The sequence below is a fragment of the Muscardinus avellanarius genome (genome assembly GCF_963383645.1).
Source record: "Muscardinus avellanarius genome assembly, chromosome: X".
Classification (NCBI taxonomy): domain Eukaryota; kingdom Metazoa; phylum Chordata; class Mammalia; order Rodentia; family Gliridae; genus Muscardinus; species Muscardinus avellanarius.
In genome coordinates this window covers 104,631,280-104,637,589 of record NC_137792.1, presented here as the reverse complement: position 1 = coordinate 104,637,589, position 6,310 = coordinate 104,631,280, and the positions used below count along the sequence as shown (strand labels likewise).

Below are 6,310 nucleotides of genomic sequence, written 5' to 3'. Positions count from 1 at the left end.
TCTCAGAGGTCAAATACCCCTGGGTTCCATCCCCAGACCCCCCCAAAAAAAAATTAGAGCTGGGGGTGTAGCTCGGAGGTAGAATGCCTGTGGGTTCAATCCCCAGTATTGCAAAAAAGGAAAAAATTAATCAGAATCCAATTTCTTACTTTTTGTGACTGACTAATCTCACTTAGTGTAATGTCCAGTTCCATTCATTTCCCTTTAAATTAGGTAATTTTGTTCTTCTTTATGGCTGAGTATAATTCCATTGTGTACATATCCCATAGTTTTGTAACCCATTCATCTGTTGATGGACTTCTTAACTGGTTCCACAGTTTGGCAATTGTGAATTGTGTGGCTATGAACATAGATATGTGTACATTAGTTTGGTAGTTTGGTTTCCATTTTTTTCCACTTAGAAAACATATTTTTAATGTTTGCTTTACTTCTAAAAAGACAAAAATACATTTTTCCCTTAAACTGTTACATCCTTACATTGAGACACTAGCTCAGGACCCTGCTTCATGGAAACGTGGGCTGTGCTCTAGTAAGGGTTCAGTTATGCAGTTTGCACTCACACTTCTTTAGGTCAGCCATCTCCTTCAGGACCAGAGCCACATTGTACCGCAGCTCCTGGAATCTGGCTGTGGGAACCTCAAAGCAATGTGCGGAACCATCTGAAAGCTCCAACTGCATCAGAACACTTGGCTGTAGGGAACAGGGGTGCTGGTAGAGATTGCCACATCTACCCGCCCATGAAAGTCGGCAATGTGCAGAAGCCAGGTACCCTGCTGCTGGGCCACTGAATTGAGAAGGGGCCATTGGCCTCCAAATACTGCACTGGCCAAGTCCCCGACCAGATCTTGGGGGATGCCAAGTTCCTGGAGCTGGTCCTTGATGGCATCTGGCTTCAGGTTGGTGGGAGGAAGCCGGAGGGCCTGATGGAGCAGTGTGTGAGTGCCCAAAAGCAGGACGCCCAGCTGCTCCTGTAGCAGGTTGGCATTGGCACAGAGGCACTGCACAGCCTCTCGGCAGTCTTCCCCCTGCAGGCTGCTGACCACAAGCTTCAGCAACTTTCAGAAGGTACTCCTGTCCAGGTCTCCCACAAACCGAGCCATTGCTGCCACCTCTGGAGGGATCTGGGGCCCCAGGACACTGATCTGGCTGTTGGGATTGTCAGCAGGATGCAGGTACAGAACTGCAGACCCCAAGGCATACATAGCTGTCTCCTCCTCCTTGATTAACTCAGCGGAAAGGTCCCAGTTGCAGATGCCTGAGGAATAGTGCCGTGTCCCCAGCGTCACACGCGGCCCACACCCGCACTGGGTTGGAGGGAGGAGGGTGCGCGGAACCTCGATGTGCCGGGTGGGCCTGACCATAGGGACACCTCGCTGCTCAGTTTCTGGGGCGGGGGTTGCGGTCCACCCAGCCTGGTGAGGACGAGCCTGTTTGGCCTGGCATTCCGCATCCCCACACCTGGTGTAGGGCTCTGGACGAACCCCTAGACACTTCCCGACTTGCAGGAAATATTAGAAAAGTGGAGGGTTCCTGTCTTCTGTCTTCAGCAGAAGAGCAGGAACGAACCACTTGGTTTCCATTCTTTTGGGTAGATACCCAGAAGTGGTATTGCTGGATCATATGGTAGGTTCCTTCCTATTTTTCTCAGGATCCTTCATAGTTTCCCCAATATGTGGAAGCTAGGGAGAAAATGAGTCCTAGAAGGAACTCTAGATGAAGAGGAAGAAACTATAGATGAGCAAACAAGGTGATTTAACTGAAAGGGATGGGAGAGAGGAAAAGAAAAATTCCCTAATGTACATGATGCACATTCACAAACATACCAAAGCCAATCACTAAGCCAAACCTGAGAAGGAGGGAGGGGGAGGGAATGCGGTGGGAATCGGGGAAGGGCTAATTGGGTGACGTGTGCATGTGTGCTTCCACCATCTTGTGCTCCATTAAGATATATGACTACAATGCACCAATAAATTTTTAAAAAAATCATCAGAATCAATTATTTCAGACCTAGAAATTAAACAAAGGCTTGTAGCCATCCTGAGAGCACTCACTCAAGGAAAAGTGGCTGAATCTCATGAAAAGCAGTAAGTACTGCTGGGCGTGATGGTGCACGCCTACAATCCCAGTATTTGGGAGGCTGAGTCAGAAGGATTGCAGTTTTGAAGCCAACATTAGCAACTTAGAGAGACCTTCAGCAGCTTAGTGAGATTCTGTTTCAAAATAAAAAATCATAACCAGGCGTGGTGGCGCACACTTGTAATCCCAGCATTCAGGAAGCTGAGACTGTAGGATCGCGGTTCGGGGACAGCCTCTGCTGCTTAGTGAGGCCCTCTGCAACTCAGTGAGACCCGGTTTCAAAATAAAGAATAAAAAATTGGGCTGGGCGTGTAGCTCAGAGGTCGAATGCCCCTGGGTTCCATTCCTCAGACCCACAAAAAAATAAAAAAAATAAAAATAAGGACAGCTGGGAGTGTAGCTCAGAGGTAGAATGAATGGCCCTGAGTTCAATCCTCAGTACCAAAAATAAAAATAATAACAATGGATAGCTGGACATGGTGGCTCATACACGTAATCTCAGTACTTAGGAAGCTGAGACAGTAGGATTGAAAGTTCAAGACCAGCCTTAGCAACTTAGTGAGTCCTTTAGCAACTTAGTGAGTTGTTTCCAAATAAAAAGGTCTGTACAATTACATTTGTAACATTTAGCTATGATTGATTATATATATTATATATATATTATATATATATATAATCACACAAAAGGGAGAAAGGAAATAGAACCATATAAGAGTAATGTTTCAAGCCAGGCATAGTGGTACACCCCTGTAATGCCAATACTTGGGAGGCTGAGACAGGAAGATTGCAACTTAGCTGTCAGATTCAGCAACTTAGCAATGCCCTTTGCAACTATCAGACCCTGTTTCAAAAGAAAAATTAAAATAGTACTGGCAGTGTAGTTCAGTGATAGAATGCCCCTGGGTTCAATCCCTAGTACTACACACACACACACACACACACACACACGAGTAATGTTTCTTTTCTTTTCTTTTTTTTGCAGGTCTGGGGATAGAAACCCAGAGGCATTCAACCTGTGATCTACACCCACTGCCCAATTTTTTATTCTTTATTTTGAAACAGGATCTCACTGAGTTGCTGAGGGCCTCAAGAGTAATGTTTCTTTATACCAATTAAATTAAATTGGCATAAACTGAAGATGATTCTGGTAATTCATATGTATATGGTAGCCCTACACCAGTCACTAATTAAATTAAAAGATATAGCCAGCTGGGTGTGGTGGCATATGCCTGTAATCCTAGTAATTGGGAGGCTGAGACAGGAGAATCACAGATTAGAGGACAGCCATGGCAACGTAGTGAAACTCTCAGCAACCTAGTGAGATCCCGTTTCCAAATAAGAAATAAAATAGGGCTGATGGTATATCTCAGAGGCAGAATGCCCCTAGGTTCAATCCCCAGTACCTGCACCCCCCAAAAAAAGACATAGCCACTAAATGAAGGAGTGTAATTATGGAAAATATTGCAAAAGAAAGCAGTAAAGAAGGAATAGATGAACAAAACATATTCTCCAAGTCCAGAAGGAAGAATCTTGAGTTCCTAAGTTCAAAGTGCGGATTTCATCAAAGCTCCCAGCCTCCTCATTGATCCCAAAACACACAGGTCAGCAGACTCCTAACAGACAGGGCTTTGCTTACAAAGATATTACATTTGCAAGGAATGATAGAGGACTGTCTTCATTTTGGATAATTTTTCTATGTGGGAGTTATTGAATTCTACCACCAGTAGCAAGGCCCTTACATTACATTATTGGAAATGCAAATCTGCTTTGAACAGTTTTGCACTTGCCAAAAACCAGTAAGTAAGTTAGGTGGCAGCTGAACAAGCCTTCTGCCAACTTTTTCTTATACGTAGACCAAAGTTAGCCCTGGATCATAAATGATGAGTGGGAAAGTTGAATTGACCGAGGCCAGACCAAGGGCTCAGGTTGAGACACACACTACTCTGAAGATGTCAATGTACATCGAAAAGCTGTGGCTGGGATTGACTTATCTTTAATACCCCTGACAAGATGCAAACTAAGAATTGCAAAAAAAAAATTAGTTATCGTGGAACAGGAAACCATCTGCTATGGATGGGTGAACTGGTTGGAAGACAAAAAACAAAAGGTTAAAATAATGATGCTTTACCAGGTGTGGTGTGCACTCTTGTTATCACAGTACTTGGGAGGCGGAGACAGGTAGATTACAGGCTTGAGGCCTCAGCCACATAATGAGACCCTCTTCAGCAATTTCGTGAGACCCTAATTAAAAAAAAATTTTTAATATTTTTAAAAAGGCTGGGAATCAGGCGTGGTGGTGCACGCTTGTAATTCCCACGCTTGGGAGGTGGAGTCAGGAGGATCACGCAGGTTTGAAGCCAGTTGCACTGGCTTAAGAGACCCTGTTTCCAAATAAAAATATAAAAAATAGGTCTGGGAGTGAAGCCCAGAGGTAGAAGGGCTTCCAGGAACCCCAGTACCACAAAAAATTAAATAAAAAGAGAAGAGAAATATAATTCAGTTAAAAAAAAAAGCTGGGGCGCCGGGTGTGGTGGCACACGCTTGTAATCCCCGCGCTTGGGAGGATCGCGCAGGTTCAAAGCCAGCCGCACTGGCTTAAGAGACTCTGTTTCCAAATTCTAAAAAAGTATAAAATAGGTCTGGGAGTATAGCTCAGAAGTAGAAGGGGTTCCAAGAACTCCAGTACCACCAAAAAATAAAAAAATAAAAAATTTAAAAGGCTGGGGGTTTCATTTACAGATAGAAAGCTCCTGGGTTCAATCCCCAGTACCAATAAATAAATAAGTAATGATGCCTTTTCATAGTAAATTCTACCAGAGAATGGGGCTGTAGTTTTGCATGGTTATAAATGATCTGCAGAGCCAAGTAATGCATTTAGTGAGATCAAGTTGCTAATTAATACAGGAAGTATTTATGTAGCACCTATATGATAAGCTTTGTTTGGCAGCAAATGATTTTATGAGGAGAAAGCCATAACTTCTTTTTGGAGAGATTGTACATTAGGCCAGAAGACTCAGCATAGATGCGCACATCAAAGAGGGTTGTTCAATGTGAGTTCAACCATGTGCTGGAGACAGAGGAGGAGTCAACAGTGTGGTACAGGGGTGAGGAGTGGAGGATGGACAGGCTTCTTTGGGAAAACAAGATTGAAGCTGGGCTCAGAAGATTAGGTGTTAGAACTCAGAAAGAGAAGGGGAGGTCATCCCAACTAGAGAATGTCACACATTCCCGCAAAGGAGCCACTTCCAAAGTCCACAAATACTGAGTATCAATTGTGTGTCAGGTGATTTTGGAGGACACAGCAATGAACAAAAGTCCATGCCTTTCTAAAGCTCTAGTTAGACATGAGAGGTGACAAAATAAATGGGAAGAAACAAATAAATTAGATAATTCAGTTTGTAAGAAAGCATTTGAGCACTTGGGAGGCTGTGTCAGGAGAATGACAGGTTTGAGGCCAGTGTGTGGTAACTCAGGCCGTGTTTCAAAATCAAAAGATAAAATAGGGATAGGGGTGTAGATCAGAGGTAGAATGTCCCTGGGTTCAGTCCCCAATACCACAAAAAAAGAAAAGAAAGAACTATTATGGAAAAATTAAAACAGGATGAGATAGAGAATGGGTTTGAATCATGGCTTAGCCCCTTGTTACCTTTGTAGACTTAGGAAAGGCGTTGAACTTTTGTGTGTGTTAGGGTTCTTCTAAAGCTACAATCTGGGGCAATAACAGTACTTATCTCGTAGGAACATGGAGAGGATGATTTAATTTATTTATTTAAAGAGCTTCAAGAAGTATCTGATGCACTGTAAGGTGTAAGTGTGAGCTAGCATAGGTTCATGTGTATGAATTGCCGGCTACTTTCAGTAAGGTAATAAGGAGAGACCTCTCTGAGTTGTTACCTGGATGCTAAGAAGGCAGCCATGATCCTTTCTCTGAGAAAAACATTCCAGACAATGAGACAATTAAAATCTTGGTACTAGAAGGAGCTTGGGTTACAGTGGAACAGAAATAAGAACAAAATAGCTGTGACAGGCAGACATAGTGAGCTGGGGGAAATGTAATAAGAGATGGAATCAGAGGGAGAATGTCCCTGGGTTCAATCCCCAGTACCCCAAAAGATAGAAAACAGGAACATAAGAAGATATGCAGGATCAGATGAGAATAAGGATAATTCTCATTTATATTCTGAGCCTGAGGTTAGAAAACATTCGTGTCCTGCATCTGTCACTGCAAGCTCTG

General features: G+C 43.5%; 1 pseudogene across 1 annotated transcript; it reads right to left on the bottom strand.

The window, feature by feature from the left end:
* Positions 1-537: 537 nt before the first annotated feature.
* LOC308279013 (COMM domain-containing protein 5-like) lies at positions 538-1,202 on the bottom strand (annotated as a pseudogene). The gene has a single exon. The product of its transcript is annotated as a COMM domain-containing protein 5-like (transcript).
* Between the last annotated feature and the right edge of the window lie 5,108 nt (positions 1,203-6,310).